Source organism: Chiloscyllium punctatum, chromosome 26 (assembly GCF_047496795.1).
Source record: "Chiloscyllium punctatum isolate Juve2018m chromosome 26, sChiPun1.3, whole genome shotgun sequence".
In the NCBI taxonomy this organism is placed as follows: Eukaryota; Metazoa; Chordata; class Chondrichthyes; order Orectolobiformes; family Hemiscylliidae; genus Chiloscyllium; species Chiloscyllium punctatum.
Window position 1 is genome coordinate 64,207,936 of NC_092764.1, and position 22,861 is coordinate 64,230,796.

The 22,861-nt window shown below is 47.6% G+C and overlaps 1 protein-coding gene across 5 annotated transcripts in view; it reads left to right on the top strand.

The window, feature by feature from the left end:
• The window catches only part of dok4 (docking protein 4), an 88,501-nt gene that overhangs the window by 11,848 nt on the left and 53,792 nt on the right, over window positions 1–22,861 (top strand). The window contains exon 2 of one of the 5 annotated variants that reach the window (XM_072547544.1): window positions 16,838–16,949. The exons of the other annotated variants lie outside the window; for them this stretch is intronic. The gene's annotated coding sequence lies outside the window, so the exon portion shown is untranslated. The remainder of the gene's footprint in view (window positions 1–16,837; window positions 16,950–22,861) is intronic. 5 annotated transcript variants of the gene reach the window in all.

The window sequence follows — 22,861 nt, forward strand, 5'->3', positions numbered from 1 at the left end:
CTTGCCCTGCCTTCACCATATAACCCTGCACATTCTTTCTTTTAAGAAGTTCATCCAATTCCTTCTTAGAAATCTTGATTGAAACTCTTTCCCTTACGCTCTAAGGCCACAAACACCAAACTCCAACCACTTGCTGTACTTAAAAAACGTTTCTCCTGCTGAGTCCCTTGCTTTTTTCACAAATGCCTTTAAGTTCAAGTCCTCTAGTTCTTGATCCTTTCATCCGTGGGGACAGTTTCTCTTGATCTACATTATCTACCATGTTAATTATGTTGTTAAGGCACATAGATTGAAGGCATTATTAAATTAAGTACTTAGAGCAATTATATAGAGAGAGAGAGAGACTCAACCACGGCCAGTGGGTGAGTTGGAACCAGGGTGCGTCATCATCCCACAAAACTTCACCAGCTGACTTAGGGTAGCAGAGAATGACAACCTGAAGGTGTATATTGGAAACTAAGACCCTTAACCCAAATGCAAAATGTCAGGATCTGATTTCTCACTAATGTTCTCTGATGTACAATGATCGTTGAATAAATGAAGTGGATCTGTGGATAGGAGTTACTCCCCCCTACCCCCCCAACCCCCAAGAAAAATCAAGTTATAGATTTGGTACTGTCCCTTCTGACAAAAAGCAGATGCAAAATATGGACGCTGAGGAAAATTTGGAACTTCTGCCAAGCTTTATAGATGGAATTTACCAGAAAGATGATTTATTAGATTCATGCCAAACCTGGTCAGATTTTGAAAGACAGACCTTAGAGAAATATATCATGGAAGTTAACATTAATTAAGGAAGATAAAGTGGTGAAGGAGACCGATGGGACACTTGCATAGAGTTGAAGAACAGGGAATTGTATAAACACTTGATTTGGCCACACTGTATGCAGTCCTGGAATCCACATGAGAGGAGGGATGGGAGAGCTCTGAATCGGGTGCAGAGGAGATTTACCAGAATGTTGCCTGGAGAGTTTCCGTTATGAAAGAATATTGGACAGACTGGAGTTATTTTCTTTAATGCAGAAAAGATTGAAATGGGACATGATTGAGATGTATGAAATTATGAGGAAGCAGAAACCCTTTATAATATTTAAGAAGTATTTAGATGTATGTTTGCAATGCAAAGATGTACAAGGCGATGGCCCAATTGCTGCAAGTGGGATTAGAATAGTTAGGTGGTGGTTTTGACTGACACAGACTCAATGAGCCAAAGGGCTTTTTTTCTGTGCTGTAGACCTTTATGACTCTTTAACTGTGTACAAAGTTGTAGAAATTCAAACAGAAGATTTGTGATGTAGTATTCCCTCTTTAAATTACTGGGTTGTGCTAAATTACAACACATCAACAGGCTCCTGGTTTCAACTGGATTTGACTGACGAGCCGAATTTTGGATTCACAGGCTTTCTGCATTGAGGATGTAACATCATGTGGGGAGATGGAAATTGAGCACTAGATTAGCTTCTTTCCTCTTCCTCTGCCACTACTGTTTCAGATGGTAAAAACAATGACTGCAGATGCTGGAAACCAGATTCTGGATTAGTGGTGCTCGAAGAGCACAGCAGTTCAGGCAGCATCCAAGTAGAGGAGGGTGGGGGTGGGGAGAAAGTAGCATAGAGTACAATGGGTGAGTGGGGGAGGGGAAGAAGGTGATAGGTCAAGGAGGAGAGGGTGGAGTGGATAGGTGGAAAAGAAGATAGGCAGGTAGGACAAGTCTGGACAAGTTTTGTGGACAGTTACTGAGCTGGAAGTTTAGAACTAGGGTGAGGTGGGGGAAGGGGAAATGAGGAAACTGTTGAAGTCCACATTGATGCCCTGGGGTTGAAGTGTTCTGAGGCGGAACATGAGGCATTCTTCCTCCAGGCGTCTGGTGGTGAGGGAGCGGCGGTGAAGGAGGCCCACGACCTCCATGTCCTTGGCAGAGCGGGAGGGGGAGTTGAAATGTTGGGCCACGGGGCGGTGTGGTTGATTGGTGCGGGTGTCCCGGAGATGTTCCCTAAAGCGCTCTGCTAGGAGGCGCCCAGTCTCCCCAATGTAGAGGAGACCGCATCGGGAGCAACGGATACAATAAATGGTATTAGTGGATGTGCAAGTAAAATTTTGGATGTGGAAGGCTCCTTTAGGGCCTTGGATAGAGGTGAGGGAGGAGGTGTGGGCACAGGTTTTACAGTTCCTGCGGTGGCAGGGGAAAGTGCCAGGATTGGAGGGTGGGTTGTTTGGGGGCGTGGACCTGACCAGGTAGTCGCGGACGGAACGGTCTTTGCGGAAGGCGGAAAGGGGTGGGGAGGGAAATATATCCCTGGTAGTGGGGTCTGTTTGGAGGTGGCGGAAATGTGGGCGGATGATTTGGTTTATGCGAAGGTTGGTAGGGTGGAAGGTGAGCACCAGGGGCGTTCTGTCCTTGTTACGGTTGGAGGGGTGGGGTCTGAGGGCGGAGGTGCGGGATGTAGACGAGATGCGTTGGAGGGCATCTTTAACCACGTGGGAAGGGAAATTGCGGTCTCTAAAGAAGGAGGCCATCTGGTGTGTTCTGCGGTGGAACTGGTCCTCCTGGGAGCAGATCCGGCGGAGGTGGAGGAATTGGGAATACGGGATGGCATTTTTGCAAGAGGAAGGGTGGGAAGAGGTGTAATCCAGGTAGCTGTGGGAGTCGATGGGTTTGTAAAAAATGTCAGTGTCAAGTCGGTCGTCATTAATGGAGATGGAGAGGTCCAGGAAGGGGAGGGAGGTGTCGGAGATGGTCCAGGTAAATTTAAGGTCAGGGTGAAATGTGTTGGTGAAGTTGATAAATTGCTCAACCTCCTCGCGGGAGCACGAGGTGGCACCAATGCAGTCATCAATGTAGCGGAGGAAGAGGTGGGGAGTGGTGCCGGTGTAATTATGGAAGATCAACTGCTCTACGTAGCCAACAAAGAGACAGGCATAGCTGGGGCCCATACGTGTGCCCATGGCTACCCCTTTGGTCTGGAGGAAGTGGGAGGATTCAAAGGAGAAATTGTTAAGGGTGAGGACCAGTTCGGCCAAACGAATGAGAGTGTCAGTGGAAGGGTACTGTTGGGGACGTCTGGAGAGGAAAAAATGGAGGGCTTTGAGGCCCTGGTCATGGCGGATGGAGGTGTAGAGGGATTGGATATCTATGGTGAAGATGAGGCGTTGGGGGCCAGGGAAACGGAAGTCTTGGAGGAGGTGGAGGGCGTGGGTGGTGTCTCGAACGTATGTGGGGAGTTCCTGGACTAGGGGGGATAGGACAGTGTCGAGGTAGGTAGAGATGAGTTCAGTGGGGCAGGAGCATGCTGAGACAATGGGTCGGCCAGGGTGGTCAGGCTTGTGGATCTTGGGAAGGAGGTAGAACCGGGCAGTGCGGGGTTCCCGGACTATGAGGTTGGAAGCTGTGGGTGGGAGATCTCCTGAGGTGATGAGGTTCTGTATGGTCTGGGAGATGATGGTTTCGTGATGGGGGGTGGGGTCATGGTCGAGGGGGCAGTAGGAAGAGGTGTCCTCAAGTTGGCGTTTGGCTTCAGCGGTGTAGAGGTCAGTGCGCCAGACTACCACTGCGCCCCCTTTATCCGCTGGCTTAATGGTGAGGGAGGGATTGGAGGGCTGCGCGTTGTGAGGGTGAGAGGTTGGAGTGGGGGAGGGAGGTAGACAGGTTGAGGCGGTTAATGTCCCGGCGGCAGTTGGAAATGAAGAGGTTGAGGGCAGGTAATAGGCCAGCGCGGGGTGTCCAGGTGGATGCAGTGTGTTGGAGGTGGGCAAAGGGGTCCTCGGAAGGTGGGCGGGAGTCCTGATTGTGAAAGTAAGCTCGGAGGCGGAGGCGACGGAAGAATTGTTCGATGTCACGTCGTGTATTAAATTCATTGATGCGTGGACGGAGGGGGATGAAGGTGAGTCCTTTGCTGAGGACTGATCGTTCATCCTCAGTGAGGGGGAGGTCTGGGGGGATGGTGAAAACTCGGCAGGGCTGGGAGCTGGGATCTGGTGTGGGTGTGGAGCTGGGAGTGGGGTCTGGAGTGGGTGTGATGGTGGGGGGAATGGGGGTGGAGTCATGAGCAGGGGTAGTGTTCCCCTTGGGATTTTGGGTGTTGGGGATAGTGACAGTGAGGTCTGTGGGGGGCGTGTCAGCAGAATGCAGGTGAGTGGCGCTGGTGGGGGCGGAAGTGGTGGTGACCACGGCAGTAGGGGTGGCGGAAGTCACTGAGCATGTGGCATCAGCGATGATGTGAGGGGCAGACGTGATGTCAGGTGTGATGCATGAGGAATTGTGAGGGGTGGAAGTGGTTGTGGGAGTGGCCATGATGGGGGCGGAAGTGATATCATCAATCAGCGTGGGGTGGCAGCTGTATCAGCCGCATGGCTAATGGTGGAATAGGTTCCAAGGCCAGGGGAATCTTCTGGAATGTTTGAGGAGTGCTGGTTATGGAGGTGGGTAGATAAAAGTTTGTTGTACTTACAGTTTTTGATGTTTGAGATGGAATTGAAATACTGTTTGTTGAGAGTATGAATTCTCCTGAGGATGTAGTGCAGAGTGGGTCCTTTGCAATTCTGAGAGAGTGTGGCCCCCAACTGAGGCAGGGCTGACTGTAGAGAGGTTGGGTGCTGGCGCATTGCTGCAAGCGTGGAGCGGAGGATCTTGAAGGAGAACAGTTGCTGGTGTTTTTGAATCTGTAGTCTGTACTGTTGCTCACACTCAGTCTCGAAGTGCCTTGTTCCTCCTGGATCTGGAAGTATCATAATGAGTTCTCAGTGGTGTCAGTGACCCCATTTTTGTGAGCCACCTTGAGTGTATCCCCATATTCCTTTTCTGTTGGGAATTGGCCACTGGTGAGCTTGGAGAAGGGAGCCCACAATGGCAGATGGTGGATTTTAAGTTCAGTGGAAGTCTAGAGTTGAGCCAAATGATGACAATGAAACTGTTGTTGATTGTTGGAAAACTCCATCTGGTTCACTCATCTTATCCCTGGGGTGGGCGAGTCCAGAACTAGAGGGTATAGGTTTAAGGTGAGAGGGGAAAGATATAAAATAGATCTAAGGGCAACATTCTCATTCAGAGGGTGGTGCGTGTATAGAATGTGCTGCCAGAGGAAGTGGTGGAAGCTGGTACAAATGTTGTCATTTAAAAGGCACCTGGATGGGTATATAAATAGGAAAGGTTTAGAGGGATATGGGCCAAATACTGACAAATGGGACGAGATTAGGTTGGGATGTCTGGTCGGGATGGACATGTTGGACCGAAGGGTCTGTTTCCATGTTGTACATCTCTGTCTCTGTGACTCTATGTCCTTTAGAGAAGGAAATCTGCCATCCTTACCTGGACTGGCCTAATGTGATTCCAGCTGAAAATGTGTTGCTGGAAAAGTGCAGCAGGTCAGGCAGCATCCAAGGAGCAGGAGAATCGACGTTTCGGGCATGAGCCCTTCTTCAGGAATGAGCCTTATTCGTGAAGAAGGGCTCATGCCCGAAACGTTGATTCTCCTGCTCCTTGGATGCTGCCTGACCTGCTGTGTTTTTCCAGCAACATATTTTCAGCTCTGATCTCCAGCATCTGCAGTCCTCACTTTCTCCTACTTGTGATTCCAGACTTACAGCAATGTGGTTTACTCCTACTGCCCTCTGGGCAATTAGGAATGAGCAATAACTGCTGGCCTGGCCAGTAACACCCACATTCCAAAGCAAACAACAAATAAATACGCCAGGACTTTGACATTACAGAGATGCCAGTGGTCAAAGGCATATTGTTGCAACATTGATGTGCTGCTTGACCTCTTCATTGATGCTATTCCCTTAGGGGAAGAGGCTGTTGTACCAGGGTAGTGCTGCATGTGTGTGAGGGATACTCAGTTGTCCCAGGGAATTTGGTGGAGGATCTTTTGTCATGGTGATGTTTAAGAAGAAACCAGATATCGTACACATGGTTTTGAAAGGTTCAGGCCTCCATTGCGCATCCCGTGCACAGTGGTCATCTGCAGACTGAGGGAGGTGGAAGACCCTGGGGGTCAGTTTGTCTTTGCTCAGACATGTCCAAAATTGAAGAGCTTTCTGTCCCAGTGATACTGGATGCTGATGCTGGGTGGTCAGTCTTCTTGGATTGAGGATTGTTGAAGAAGACAATGTGGTCTTACCATAGTTTGGCTGCAAACCTTGTCAGTTTGAGAGCCTGCACTCAGATTAGCAATGAGTCTCAAACTTACAGATCGAAATGTTAAAGTCAGTTACCCCCACACAGGAAAAGTGAAAAGTGATTCCCCGACCTCTCTTTCAGCTCTGGATTTGTGTTTCACTTTGTTTACAGAATGAGGATATCACCAACCATTACTGTCCATTCTCAGATGGTAAAGTTACTTGTAAGCTGCCTTCTGAACTACTGCAGTTCATGGCTGCAGGTCGACCTGCAATATTATTTGGCCAGGCATTGATCCAGTGTGATCCAGTGACTGAAGGAACAATAATATATTTCCAGATCAGGGTGGTGAATGACTTGGAGGGGAGCTTGCAGGTTGTGGTGTTCCCATTTATTTGCTGCCCCTGTCCTAGGAGAGTGAGCAAATGATTGGCAGATGCGCCGTTCTCTTACTCAGTAGCCTCCTGTGTGACACCTTGTCAAAAACCTTCTTGAAATCCAGATAGATAACATCCATTGGCTTTCCTTGTTATTTTCCAGTGGCCCAGTGTCCACTTTTGCCCCTTATATGTCTAAAGAAACTCTTACAGTCTTCCTTTATATTTGTGGCTAGCTGACCCTCATATTTAACCTTCTCCCTCCTTTTTATTTGTTGCCCTGTGTTGGTCTGTGTAAACTTCCCAATCCTATGATTTCCCACTGCCCTTCACCACATTATATGCTTTCTCTTTTGTTTTTATGCTATCCCTGGCTTCCCTAGTCAGCCATGATTATCTCATCCTCCCAGCACCATGCTTCTTTTTCCTTGGGATGAATCACTGCTGTGTCTCCTGAAATACTCCCAGAAACTCCTGCCATTGTTGTTCCACTCACCTCCGCTCCCAGACAATTCTACCAGCTCCTCCCTCATGCCTCTGGAGTTGTCTTTATTCAGCTGTAATACCATTACCTCAGATTCTATCCCCTCCCTCTCAAATTGCAGAGTAAATTCAATCATATTATGATCACTATCTCCTCAAGGTTCCTTCACCTTAAGCTCCCTTATCAAATCTGTCTCATTGTACAACATTAAATCCATATTGCCTATTCCCTGGTGGGATTCACCACACGCTGCTCCAAAAGGCCAACTCCAAGACATTCCACAAATTTATTCTCTTGCAATCCACTACCAACCTGATTTTCCCAGTCCACCTGCAGATTGAAATCCTCCATGATCACTGTCACTTTGCCTTTCCTCTACAGCTTTTCTATCTCCTGGTATATCTTGTGCCCCAGATTCTAGCTACTGTTGGAGGCCTGTACATAACTCCAACTATGGTTATTTACCTTTGCAGTTCCTCAATTCTACCCACACTGATTCTACATCATCTGACCCTACTTTGTTTCCTACCATTGATTAAATTTCATTTTTTTTTACTAATAAGGCATCCCCACCCCTTCTGCCCACCTGCCTACCTTTTTGATAGGATGTATATCTTTCAACACTGAGTTCTCCAATTTCAAGTAATCTTCCCACCCAGCCCCTGACTGCCTTTGTAGCCCTGCCTCCTTCCTTTCATTCCTCCTCTGACCCTTCCTTCCAGCAACCAACTGGATTCATTAATCCCATTGATCTACCAGGTCGTACCCACTACCTGCATTTGTCTATCATGACCTCACAAATACCACCTCCCTCTTTATCTGCAGCTCCCCCTACCCCCAACCCCCCATTCCGGAAGAAGGGTTATACCCAAAACATCGACCTCTCCACCTCCTGATGCTGCCTGCCTTGCTGTGTTCTTCCAGCCTCCTGCCTGTCTACTTTGGATTCTAGCATCTGCAGGTTTTTTTGTCTCAAGCCACTCTTGGTGATGGACCTTGAGTACATTCTGCATCCTAACATTGACTGATTTTTAAAACCATTTCATTAAGCAGGAAACGAGAGTGTTAAGGTTAGCTAAGGCTGGATTAAAGAATGAGGTGGAGGGTAAGGTATTTCTTGATCGGGTGTGTCTTGCTGAAAAAAGGCTGAAAGCAGATCCGGGAACATCCTTCTCGAATTCCAAAGAGAAAGTCTTAAGCATTTTTGTGATGCGAATCAATGAGGGGAGGTTCGATGGAATTTGAGCAATTTGTTATCGAGAAGGTTAAAGGGGAATTTAAGATTGGAAGTTAGCCTTTGGGGACCTTTCAATATTTAATCTTAGACATTAATCAGAATATATTGGGAGAAACTTAGTTCAATGAGCTTACTTCAAAAGTGTAACTTGTATCTGAATGAACTGAGCCAGGTCCTCACAGAAAGATGATTTCACATCTCGGGAAGAAACTGACACGTTGGGAAGTTTGATCAGTCAGTTAAGCTGGGTGTGCACTCAGACGGGACTGAGGCCAGTGATGATGTGTTGAAAATGGTGAAACTGGTAACAATTGAGTAACAAAAACAGGCAATACTGCAGAAACTCAGCAGATCTGACAGCAACTGCAGAGAGAGAACATGAATGTTTTGAGTCAAGAATGACTTCTTCAGAACAATTGAGGAAGTTTTGAGAATGAATAACATATTTGGGAAATGAAAAGGAGAGAAATCTCCACCCACAATTCCATGGATTGGCCAGATGGGCACGTCAGTGATAGATGGACTTTAACCCTGGTAAATGTGAATTGATTCATTTTGGAAGATGTAATAAGACAAGGGAATACTCAATGAATGGCAGGACACTACAAAGCTCAGAGAAACAGAATGTTTATCCACAGATCCCTGAAGGTGGGAAGATAGTTTGATAGGATAGTTTAGAAGGCGTACATAAGACTTACTTTTATCAGTTGAGACTTTGTATTTGGAAAGGCAAGGGTTGATTAGGGACAGTCAACATGGCTTAATGCATGGGAAATCATACAACATAAAGCATAGAACAGTACAGCACAGTAAAGGCCCTTCACCCTCGGTGCTGTGCTGGCCATCCATCTAACTCTAAGGTCAGACCAACCTACATACCCTTATTGTACTAACTTCCATCCAAGAGTCTTTCCAAGAATCGCTTAATGTATCTGACTTTACTCCCACCACTGGCAGTGCATTCCATATACCCACCACTCACTGTGTAAAGAACCTACCTCTGACATCTCCCCTAAACCTTCCTCCAATCACCTTAAAATTGTACCGCCTCATGATGGACATTTCGAACCTGGGAAAAAGTCTCTGGCTATCCACTCTATCTATGCCTCTCATCATCTTGTCATTGTTATCAAATCACCTCTCATCCTTCTTTGCTCCAATGAGAAAAGTCCTAGCTCCCTCAACCTTTCTTCATAAGAAATGCCCTCCAGTCCAGACAGAATCCTGGTAAATCTCCTCTGCACCCTCTCCAAACCTTACATATCTTTGTTATAATGAGGCAACTAGAACTGAACACAATATTCCAAGTGTGATCTAACCAGGACTCTAGAGAGCTGCAGCATAACCTTGCGGCTCTTAAACTCAATCCCCATGTTAATGAAAGCCGACACACCATGTGTCATCTTAACAACCCTATCAATGTGGATAGCAACTTTGAGGGATCTATGTACGTGAACCCCCACGTCCCTCTGTTCCTCCACACTGCCAAGAATCCTGTCCTTAACCCTGTATTCTGCATTGATATTTGATCTTCCAAAGTGAATTACTTCACACTTTTCCAGGTTGAACTCCATCTACCCCTTCTCAGTCCAGCTCTGCATCCTGTCAATGTCCCATTGCATCCTACAACACCTGTCCACACTATCTGCTACTCCACAAACCTTCATGTCATCGGCAAACTGACTAACCCACCCTTTCACTTCCTCATCTAAGAAATTTCTAAAAATTACAAAGCGCATATCAATCTGTTTCTCACTGTCCTCAGAAACCTCAAGGTCCCTCTCAGTAGTGAACACTACTAGCAACGTATTTATTAAGGACCTCTGCCCTGTTTCTTCTGACTCCAGGCACAAGTTCCCTCCACTGTCTCTGATCAGCCCTACCCTCATGCTGTCCATCCTCTTGTTTGTCACATAAGTGCAGAAAGCCTTCGGGTTTTCCTTAATCCTATCCACTAAAGCTTTCTCCTATCCCCTTCTAGCTCTCCTAAGTCCATTCTTCAGTTCCTTCCTGGGGCCTTACCTGATCCTTGCTTCCTCAGTCTTAAGTAAACTTCTCTCTTCCTGTTGACTAGACATTCCATATCCCTTGTCACACAAGGTTCCTTCACCCAACCATCCCTTCCATGGACAAACCTATCCAGCACTCACAAGTGCTCCCTAAACAACTCCCACATTTCTGTCATGCATTTCCCTAAGAACATCTGTTCCTAATCTAGGTGCCCCAGTTCCTGTCTCATAGCATTGTAATTCACCCTGCCCCAATTAAATACTTGCCCATACCATTTGCTCCTATCCCTCTCCATGAGTACAGTAAAAGTCATGGAATTGTGATCATTATCACCAAAATGCTCTCCCACCGAGAGATCTGACACCTGGCCTGGTTCATTGCCAAGCACCAAATCCAATATGGCCTCACCTCTAGTTGTTGTATCTACATATTGCATCAGGAACCCTTCCTGGACACACTTGACCAAAATTACTCCATTCAAACTATTTGAACTGACTAGGTTCTAATCAATATTAGGGAAGTTGCAGAGACCCATGGCAAAACCCTATTACTTTTACACATTTCCAAAATCTGCCTCCCAATCTGCTCCTCTGTGTTTCTGTTGCTATTGGGAGGCCTGTAGAAAACCCCCAAAAAGGTGGCTGCTCCTTTCATGTTTCTGACCCCCACCCACATTGACTCTGTAGACAAACCCTCCTTGCCAACCTCCCTTTCTGCAGCTGTGATACTATCCCTAATTAGCAAGGCCACTCTCCCACATCCTTTATCTTCCCCCTCTTCCTTTTGAAAGATCCAAACTCTGGAACATCCAGCTACCATTCCTCTCCGTGATATCCAAGTCTCCGTATGGCCAAAACGTCATAGTTCCAAATACTGGTCCATGCTCTAAGTTCGTCACCATTATTCCTTAATATTTCTTGTATTAAAATAGACAGACTTCAACCCATCACACTGATTGCATCTTTTCCTTATCAAGTGCCTATCCCTCCTCACAGACTCTCTGCGTGCAGTATCTGGCTGTTCACTACTTGCTCCATCATCTGGTGTGCAGCTCACATCCCCCACCCCCCGCTGCCAATCTCGTTTAAACCCTCCTGAAGAGCTTGAGCAAACCACCCGCTCAGGATATTGATACCCCTCTGGTTCAGATGCAACCTGTCTTCTTTGTACAAGTCCCACCTTCCCCAATGATCCATGCATCTGAAGCCCTCCCTCCTACACCAGCTCTGCAGCTGTACTCACTCTCTCTATTCCTCACCTCACCAGCATGTGGCAGTGGGAGCAATCTTGAGATTACTATTCTGCTTGTCCTGCTTTCTAGATTCCAACCTAACTCCCTTTATTCTCTTTTCGTGTTCCCCTCCCATTTGCTACCTATATCACTAGTACCAATGTGTACCATGACTTCTGGCTGTTCTCTCTCACGCTTAAGGTTCCTAGATGCAATTAGAGACATCCCTGACCCTAGCAGTCAGGAGGCAACACACTCTTGCTCGCGACCATTAATATCTCCTGTCTGTTCTCTCATGATTGAATCGCCTATCACTGTTGCTCTCCTGCTCTCCTCCATTCCACAGAGCCAGGCTCAATGCTAGAGACCTGGTTATCCCCCTCTCAACAGTATCCAAAATAGTATACACATTATTGAGGGGAACGGCCACTGTCTGCCTATTCTCTTTCCCTCTCCTGAGGTCACCCAGCTACCTTTGTCCTGTAACTCGGGTGTGACTACCTCCCTATAATCCCTCTCTATCACCCCTTCAGCCTCCTGATCAATCTGAAGTTCATCCAGTTCCCAAACACAGTCTGTGAGGAGCTGGAGTTTGGTGCACTTCTCACAGGCAAGGTCAGCAGGGCCACCAGTAGTGACCCTTAACCCCTATATACCTTCAGGAGGAGCATGCAAATGCACTGGCCTCCATCCCCTTTGCTTTAAATCATGTCTCACAAACTTGAGTTTTTGAAGAAGTAACAAAGAGGGTTGTAGAGGGCAGAGCGGTGGACATGATCTACATTGACTTCAGTAAGGCGTTTGACAAGAATCCTCATGGTAGGTTGGTTAGCAAGGTTAAATCTCACAAAATACAGGGAAAATCTAGCCATTTAGATACAGAACTAGCTCAAAGGTAGAAGACAGAGGGTGATGGTGGAGGGATTGTGTTTTGGAGGCCTGTGACGAAAGAGTGTGCCACAAGGATCGGCGCTGGGTCCATTGCTTTTCGTCATTTTGGTCACAAAAACAGGAAGGCAGGTTATTGTCTAAATGGTGGCAGTTTAGGAAAAGGTGAAATGCAACGAGATGGGAAAGCAAATCCTAGCGGGGTTTATGCACTTGATTCCTGAAGAAGGGCTTATGCCTGATATGTCGATTCTCCTTCTCCTTTGATGCTGCCTGACCTGCTGCGCTTTTCCAGCAACACATTTTTAAGCTTTATACACTTAATGGTAAGTTCCGAGGGCGTGTTGCTGAACCAAGAGACCTTGGAGTGCAGGTTCATAGCTCTTTGAAAGTTGAGTCGCAGGTAGATAGGATAGTGAAGAAGGTGTTTGGTATGCTTTCCTTTATTGGTCAGAGTATTGAGTACAGGAGTTGGGAGGTCATGTTGCGGCTGTACAGGACATTGGTTAGGCCACTTTTGGAATATTGCGTGCAATTCTGGTTTCCTTCCTATCGGAAAGATGTTGTGAAACTTGAAAGGGTTCAGAAAAGGTTTACAAGGATGTTGCCAGGGTCGGAGGATTTGAGCTACAGGGAGAGGCTGAACAGGCTGGAACTGTTTTCCCTGGAGCGTTGGAGGCTAAGGGGTGACCTTATAGAGGTTTACAAAATTATGAGGGGAATGGATAGGGTAAATAGACAAGGCCTTTTCCCTGGGGTGAGGAAGTCCAGAACTAAAGGGCAAAGGTTTACGGGAGAGGGGAAAGATATAAAAGAGACCTAAGTGGCAACTTTTTCACAGAGGGTGGTACGTGTACGGAATGAGCTGCCAGAGGATGTGGTGGAGGCTGGTACAATTGCAACATTTTAGAGGCATTTGGATGGGTATATGAATAGGAAGGATTTGGAGGGATATGGGCCGGGTGCTGGCAGGTGGGACTAGATTGGGTTGGAATATCTGGTTGGCATGGACGGGTTGGACCGAAGGGTCTGTTTCCGTGCTGGACATCTCTGTGACCTGAGTGTCAGTCGCTGAAGGTTGACATGCAGCAGGCAGTGAGGAAGGCTAATGACATCCTTCCTTCATAACGAGAGGATTTGCGTATCAGAGTAGGGATGTCTTGCTGCAGTTATGCAGGGCCTTGGTGAGGCCACACCTTGAGTGTTTTATGCAGTTTTGGTCTCCTAGTCTGAGGAAGGACATTCTTGCTATTGAGGAAGTCCAGCAAATTCCCAGAATGGCATATGAGAAAGTACTTGGTTGACTGGGCTTGTACTCACTAGAATTTAGAAGAATGAGGGGAATCTCAGAGAAACATATAAAATCCTGATGGGACTGGACAGGCTAGATGTGGGAAGAATGCTCTTGGTGTTGAGGAAATCCAGAACCAAGGATCACAGTCTGAGCATAAGGGGTAAGCCATTCAGGGTTGACATGAGGAAGAATTTCTTCTCGCAGAGAGTTGTGAAGCTGTGGAATTCTCTCCCACGAGAAGTTGTTGGGGTCAGTTCATTAGACAGATTCAAGAGGGAGCTGGATGTGGCTCTTGCAGCTAAAGGGATCGAAGGGTATGGGGAACGGCAGGAATGGGATACTGAGATTGCATGATCAGCCACGATCCATATTGAATGATGGCTCAAAGAGCTACCTCTATTTTCTATGTTTCTAACTCCAACTTTAACTGTGATTCTTTTATTGGCCAACATTTAGTAAGTACTGTAATCCTGGCTGAGCTAAGAACGGCACCTGAAATCAAATTAAGATTGAGAGATTGGTTTGTAATGTGATTAACTTGCATATGCTAGAAACTGCATATATGAATGAACAAGACACTGTTCGGTGTTGCCAAAAGGAATTTGCCCACGCACTACAGGAGCAAACCATCGACTCTTCTGCTCCTCGAATGCTGCCTCTCTGTCTGGGCTTTTCCAGCGCCACACCTTTTGGCACAGAATGTAACCAGCAAAGCTAAAAGGAGGGGAAGAAAGGGATTCACAGTCTGAAGGTGTTGAACTCCATATTGAGCCCAAAAGGCTGTAAAGTGCCTGGTTTGAAAATGAGATATTGCTCCTCCACGTTTCGCTGTGATTCCCTGGAGCATTGCAGCATGCCGAGTCCAGGCAAGTGGACACTGTATTAAAACATCTGGAAGGTTGGGGTGTTCTGCAAACGGTCACCCAGTCTGTATTTAGTTTCTTGGAGAAAGTGAGGACTGCAGATGCTGGAGATCAGAGCTGAAAAATGTGTTGCTGGAAAAGCGCAGCAGGTCAGGCAGCATCCAAGGAGCAGGAGAATTGACATTTCGGGCATGAGCCCTTCTTCAGGAATGAGGAGGGTGTGCCAAGCAGGCTAAGATAAAAGGTAGGGAGGAGGGACTTGGGGGAGGGGCATTGGAAATGTGATAGGTGGAAGGAGGTTAAGGTGAGGGTGATAGGCCGGGGTGGGGGTGGGGGCGGAGAGGTCAGGAAGAAGATTGCAGGTTAGGAAGGTGGTGCTGAGTTCAAGGGTTGGGACTGAGACAAGGTGGGAGGAGGGGAAATGAGGAAACTGGAGAAGTCTGAGTTCATCCCTTGTGGTTGGATGGTTCCTAGGCAGAAGATGAGGTGCTCTTCCTCTGCTACATCGATGACTGTATCGCTGCTGCACCGTGCTCCCACGAGGAGATTGAACAGTTCATCCACTTTACTAACACCTTCCACCCCGACCTCAAATTTACCTGGACTGTCTCAGACTCCTCCCTCCCCTTCCTAGACCTCTCCATTTCTATCTCGGGTGACCGAATCAACATGGACATTCACTATAAACTGACCGACTCCCACAGCTACCTAGATTACACCTCCTCCCACCCTGTCCCCTGTAAAAAGGCCATCCCATATTCCCAATTCCTTCGCCTCTACCGCATCTGCCCCCAGGAGGACCAGTTCCACTACTGAACAACCCAGATGGCCTCTTTCTTCAAAGACCGCAATTTCCCCTCCAACGTGGTCGACGATGCTCTCCACCACACCTCCTCCACTTCCCGCTCCTCCGCCCTTGAGCCCCGCCCCTCCAATCGCCACCAGGACATAACCCCACTGGTCCTCACCTGCCACCCCACCAACCTCCATATACATCGTATCATCCGTCGTCATTTCCGCCACCTCCAAACGGACCTCACCACCAGGGACATATTTCCCTCCCCTCCCCTATCAGTGTTCCGAAAAGACCACTCCCTCAGTGTCTCCCTTGTCAGGTCCACACCCCCCACCAACCCAACCTCCACTCCCGGCACCTCCCCCTGCAACTGCAAGATATGTAAAACTTGTGCACCTCCCCCCTCATTTCCCTCCAAGGCCCCAAGGGATCCTTCCATATCCGCCACAAATTCACCTGCACCTCCATACACATCATTTATTGCATCCGCTGCACCCGATGTGGCCTCCTCTATATTGGGGAGACAGGCCGCCTACTTGCGGAACGTTTCAGAGAACACCTCTGGGACACCTGGACCAACCAACCCAACCAACCCAACCACCCCATGGCTCAACACTTCAACTCCCCCTCCCACTCCACCAAGGACATGCAGGTCCTTGGACTCCTCCATCGCCAGACCATGGCAACACGACGGTTGGAGGAAGAGCGCCTCATCTTCCGCCTAGGAACCCTCCAACCACAAGGGATGAACTCAGATTTCTCCAGTTTCCTCATTTTCCCTCCCCTCCCCCCTCCCCCACCATGTCTCAGTCTCAACCCCTGAACTCAGCACCGCCTTCCTAACCTGCAATCTTCTTCCTGACCTCTCCGCCCCCACCCCCACTCCGGCCTATCACCCTCACCTTAACCTCCTTCCACCTATCACATTTCCAACGCCCCTCCCCCAAGTCCCTCCTCCCTACCTTTTATCTTAGCCTGCTTGGCACACTCTCCTCATTCCTGATGAAGGCTTTCTGCCCGAAGCGTCGATTCTCCTGCTCCTTTGATGCTGCCTGACCTGCTGCGCTTTTCCAGCATCACATTTTTGGCTGTGTTTAGTTTCTCCAAAATGGAGTATACTATGTCCTTTTCATTGTGGAAAGGGTCATGAGGTCTGCTAATCACTGCTGCGTTTGCCACAGCAATCTCCTGGCTGATTAGAGTTGACCTGCCTGGTTTGAATCTAGTCAGTTAACTTAGGCAGTTTATAGGTTCTGCTGTAACTCCATGAAAACAACTCAAATAAATTCTTGTTCTTGATAAAGTTGGTTTTCTTGCAAGTCAGCAAGACAAAAAAAATCAACTTCATGTCTGCTTTTAGCAATAGTTACATACTGGCCCACCGAGCAATAATTCATCAATATATGACTTTCATCGCTGCCTTACTGATGCCTGAGTATATCTAGTTCCTCTGGTGGAGTCACTCTATATGACACAAAACAATCCAAAACTCTGAGTCACATCAGAACTGAGTGCTGCCGTTTCCCTTTTCTCCCCCCACAGATCATCTGTTCTATGTCTGTCGCAGCCTGGGGCTGAGGAATGTGAGCCTGATAATTACAGCTTTCAAATTGCTGGATTCCACTCAAAGAGCATCAAACCTCCCAGATTGCTGGTCTCTGGTCAAACCTGGAATGTTCCTCAACCCAGTTTATTGCTACACAATGTGCATGGTTGCTGACGATATGGGTGTTGGTGATTTGATGCTGTTACTGTGTTTCAATTAGTTGTCACTGGGAGCTGTGGATAATTCCTCCAGGCGCTGAAGGAAGATGACACTGAGGCTAACTATGGAACTTGGGTTGTGGGGAGAGCTTGATATTAATTATTTAGACTGGCAAAGGAGGGGGATGGGGTGAATGATCAGATGCTAATTGCAGAGCCCTTCTCTCAGTTTCTGTCAGAAAATCTTGTGGAGCCTGTCTTGATGTTCCATGTCTAAATACCAAAGCTCATTCCCAGCCTCACTCTCTCTCTTATCCTGGAGACTGTGGCTGCCGGTTCTGCAAGGTCCCAGTGCCCAAGACACACTGAAGGATTGTTGAGCTGCCGCACTTCCCTCTCTGCAGATTAATGGCTCCAGCCATTCTCTGGTCGACAGCATTTCCCGCGCAGCCCTCTGTGTCACCTCCACTTGAATTTGCCACTTTCTTTGCAGAAGCAATCCAAGAAACAAAGCTATAAAGGTAGAAGGTGTTGGAGACACTCCGGGGGATCTGGGCGTGGGGACACTCTGGGGTGGTCTGACCGGGGGTGGGGGGAGGGGGCCTGGCCGTGGGAACACTCCGGAGGGGGGGGGGGGGTCCGTGGGGACACTGTGGGTGGGGGTGGGGGGGAGTCTGGCCATGGGGACACTGCGGGGGTGTCTGGCCGTGGGGACACGCCGGAGGGATCTGGCCGAGGGGACACTCCAGGGGGTTTGGCCGTGGGAACACGTGGGGGGGTGGTCAGACCGTGGGGACATTCTCGGGGGGTCTGGCCTTGGGGACACTCTGGGGGGTCTGGCCGTGGGAACACGCCGGGGGTGTCTGGCCGTGGGTCTGGCCGTTGGGACACTCCGGGTTTCTGACCGTGGGGATACGCCGGGGGGTGGTCAGACCGTGGGGACACACTGTGAGTCTTGCTTTGGGGACACCTCCGGGGGGTCTGGCCGTGGTGACACTGCAGGGGGTCTGGCTGTGGGGACACGCCGTGGGTATCTGGCCATGGGGACACTCTGGGTGGGGGGGGGGGGGGGGCGGGCGGGGGAGAGGTCTGACCGTGGGGGCACTCCGGGGGGGGGGGGGGGGGGGGGGGGGTCTGGCCGTGGGGACACGCCGTGGGTCGGATAAGGTGCTTGAAGGATTTTGAGATCAAAACTTTGAAGGCACTTGCCATAACATAGAACATAGAAGAATACAGCGCAGTACAGGCCCTTCGGCCCTCGATGTTGCGCCGATCAAAGCCCACCTAACCTACACTAACCCACTATCCTCCATATACCTATCCAATGCCCACTTAAATACCCATAAAGAGGGAGAGTCCACTACTGCTACTGGCAGGGCATTCCATGAACTTACGACTCGCTGATTGAAGAACCTACCCCTAACATCAGTCCTATATCTACCCCCCCTTAATTTAAAGCTATGCCCCCTTGTCATAGCTGACTCCATACGTGGAAAAAGGTTCTCACTGTCAACCCTATCTAACCTTCTAATCATCTTGTACACCTCTATCAAATCACCCCTAAACCTTCTTTTCTCCAATGAAAACAACCCCAAGTGCCTCAGCCTTTCCTCATAGGATCTTCCTACCATACCAGGCAACATCCTGGTAAACTTCCTCTGCACCCGTTCCAGTGCCTCCACATCCTTCCTATAGTATGGCGACCAAAACTGCACACAATATTCCAGATGCGGCCGCACCAGAGTCTTATACAACTGCAGCATGACCTCAGGACTCCGGAACTCAATTCCTCTACCAATAAAAGCCAGTACGCCATATGCCTTCTTCACTGCACTATTTACCTGGGTGGCAACTTTCAGAGATCTGTGTACATGGACACCAAGATCCCTCTGCTCTTCCACACTACCAAGTAGTCTACCATTAGCCCAGTAATCCATCTTTTTATTACTCTTACCAAAGTGAATCACTTCACACTTAGCTACATTGAACTCCATTTGCCACCTTTCTGCCCAGCTCTGCAGCTTCTCTATATCCCGCTGTAACCTGCCATATCCTTCCTCACTGTCAACAACTCCACCGACTTTCGTATCATCCACAAACTTGCTCACCCAACCTTCTAACCCTTCCTCCAGGTCATTTATAAAAATGACGAACAGCAATGGTCCCAAAACAGATCCTTGCGGAACACCGCTAGTGACGGCACTCCAAGATGAACCTTTGCCATCAACTACTACCCTCTGTCTTCTTCCAGAGAGCCAATTCCTAATCCAAACCTCCAACTCGCCCTCAATGCCATATCTCTGTATTTTCTGCAGTAGCCTACCATGGGGGACCTTATCAAACGCCTTACTAAAATCCATATATACCACATCTACCGCTTTCCCCTCATCTACCTCCTTAGTCACCTTCTCAAAGAATTCAATAAGGTTTGTGAGGCACGACCTGCCCTTCACAAAACCATGCTGACTATCCTTGATCACATTATTCCTATCCAAATGTTCATAAATCCTATCCCTTACAATTCTCTCTAAGACTTTGCCCACAACAGAAGTGAGACTCACTGGCCTTTTCTATAGACTTGGAATTTTTCAGTTTTCTATAGACTTGGAATTGGTGCCTTAAAATTTAAATAGAAACAGAGGAATTAGGGGTCGGCCATTCAGCCCTTCAAGCCTGCTCCATCAAATAATATGATCATGACTGACACTCTTGTTTTCTGTTCCTATTTTCTCTCCATTCCTTTTTGTCGAGCAAAGAAGCTGCTAGTCCACTCTGAATAATAAACAATAATACTCATTTGTTTAACACAATACTATAACAACAAAATACAATATAAACTAATGATTTACACTACAAATCTAACTTAACTCTGGATGATCGTGTACCACCATACTGGATCTTGGCCTTGATCCAGGTGGTGATGGTTGTCTGATCTTCTCCCGATGGTCTCTCAGGGGTGTCTTCCCTTCTCAGTGGTTGGTCTCAAGCTACTGTTGCTCAGCATGGTATTGTGGCAATTCTTATACCTGAAAGTGTTTGTGCCTTTTTGGGAGGGTCCTTACTGGATTGAGCAGGTTCGTTCACCCTGATCGATCAGACCCAGCCAGGTGTTGGCATGTCGATGGTAGGGTGGTCCTTCAGCATGCATTCCTGGAGCTGTTGGGCAGCACGTAGCCCCCTCCTTTGTCTGGTACACACCCCGATGTTTCCAGTCAACCCTATTCAAATCCAAATTCGGGTGTGTACCGTGTACCGTGTACCGTGTACCGTGTACCGTGTACCGTGTGGTCTGCAGCTACCAGTCACTTGCATGCTGTATGTGTGTAGCTGCAGCCTGTCAGAATTCTGCAGCATGTTTATTAGCACAGTCACTTTGGTCAAGGTTTGCCTCCATCTCCCAGCATGCCTCAGTTGTTGTCCATTTTTGTTAAATAGATCATAAATCCATCATTTTGAGCGGCCTATCTGGCCACACTTTGATCTCTTTAGCCCTAAGAATCATATCTAACTCCTTGAAAACATTCAATGTTTTGGCCTCTACCTTTCACAGGCTCGTCACTGAATGCATGTAGAAATTTCTCTTCATCTTAGTCCTAAACAGTGTGCTGCATATCCTTAAACCCCTGGTACTGGACTCCCTGCTCATCAGGAACATTCTTCCCTGGATGTTTACCCTGTCCAGTCCTGTTAGTATTTTATAAGTTTCTATAAATTCTTCTAAATTACATTGAATACAGTCGTAATCAATCCAATCTCTCTTTATACCTCAATCCTGCCATTCCGGAAATCAGTCTGGTAAGCTTCCATTGTGCTCCCTGTATTGCCAGAACAGTTGGTTTATCTGGTATGGGTGCTGGGACGTTTAGAAATAATAAACTTGGGACAATATGGCCAATCACCTGGACACCTGCAGGCGAACCATGAGAGCCAGCATGAATTTCTTGAGGATAAATCATGGTTAACTAAATTGCTGAAGTTTTGTTTTTGAAGAGGTAAGAGAGGGTTGATCAGGGTTATGCTGTGGCTGTGATGTGCGTAGACTTCCAATAGACATTTGACACAGTGTCACACAACAAGCTTGTTACTTGTTGTGTATAGTTCTGGTACCACACTACCAGAAGGATGTAGCTGCTTTGGAGACTGTACAGAAAAGGTTTACCAGGCTATTGCCTGGTTTGAGGATTTTAGCTATGAAGAAAGGTTGGTAGATTGGATTCATTTTCACTGGAACTCAGGGGGTCGAGGGACTACTTGGTAGAAGCCTGTAAGATTGTGAATAACATGGATAAAGTGGAAAGTATGAGGCTTTTTCCCAGGGGGGAGAGGATCAATTACTAGGGGACATAGGTTCAAGGTGCCAGGGTGGGGGAGGGAGTTGGTTTAAAGGGATCTGCGAGGCAAGTTTTTCACGCACAGGGTGAGGTGGAGGAGATGGTGGATACAAACTCAAGGGTAACATTCAAGACACACTTGGATGAATACATGAATAGAAAAGGAAGGAAGAGCAAAATGCTTGAGTGCAGGCTTGTGAGAATCCACCTCACAAGTTCCTGAGCTGGATTGTTCTTTGTTCTTTGAAAGCTGATGCAATAAGAAAGACAGCAGCAACCTGGATCTGAAAGTGACTGAAGGATAGGAAACACATATAATGTTTAATGGATCTTTTGTCAGTCAGGAGAGAGCTTTGTAGTGAAGTTCCCCAGGAGTCAGTATTGAGAAATTTTCTTTTCTTGCTCCATAAAAATGCTTTAGACCTTAGGGGACTAGGTTTGTACATAACATCTGAATGATTGTAAAGTGTGAGGAACACGAAGTTGAACTGCAAAAAGATATTCCAGCACAAGTTGGTGGAAATGGGCTGACAGGGAGCAGATGAAGTTCAATGTGGAGAAGCATGAGGTAACACCTTATTTGAGGAATAAAATGGAGAGACAATTTAATTGTCGACCTTTAATGGGGGCTACAAGAGTAGGGAACCGAGGGATATTTGCATATAAGTCATTCAAGGTGGCAGGACAGATCATTAATAGGGGTGTAGGAACATACAAATACTCCGTTTAAGATGTCCCCTTGTAGGAGTGCAGTAAGACACCCATCCCGCTGCCAAACCCCTCTGACCTCCCAGCTTATCTCCCACCTGCCTTCCCATCTACCTTTCCCCTAGCTGCACCCCCACCTCTCCTACTTATCTCTCAGCCTCCTTTCCCCTCCACATTCCTGATGCCCAAAAGGATGACTCTCCTGCCCCTGGAATGCTGCCTTACTTGCTGTTCCTTTGCAGTGCTACCTTTTTCGACTCTTAAGTTGAATGGAAGAGTTGAGAGTAAAGTGCTGGAAAAGCACAGCAGGTCAGGCAGCGTCTGAGGAGCAGGAGAATCAACATTTTGGGCATAAGCCCTTCATCAGGAATACAGGCAGGGAAGAGAAAGATGTAGAAATGCAATAGTTATAGAGGATTCTATCAGAACAGGTACAGAGAAAACGAAGAACTGCAAATGCTGCCAATCTGAAACAAAACAGAAATTGCTGGAGAAATTTAGCATCCATAGAGAGAAAGCAGACTTAACGCTTCAGGTTCTGTGACTCTTCATCAGAAGAGTTCTGGTGGGGTCACTAGTGAGTCAGATTTCTCTGATGGCTGGGGAGTGGAATGGGCTGGATTTTCAGCAAGGATATTTGACAAAGTGAGGTTAGCTGAGTTGGCAAGATGGTTATTGCTTTGGCACTTTTCAGTCAGTAATCATCAAGGACCTGCACGTAATCCAGCTCCTCGAAAACCGCGTTAGGGAACTGGAGCTGGAGTTGGATGAACTTCGGATCATTCAGGAGGCAGAGGGGGTTATTGACAGGACTTAAAGAGAG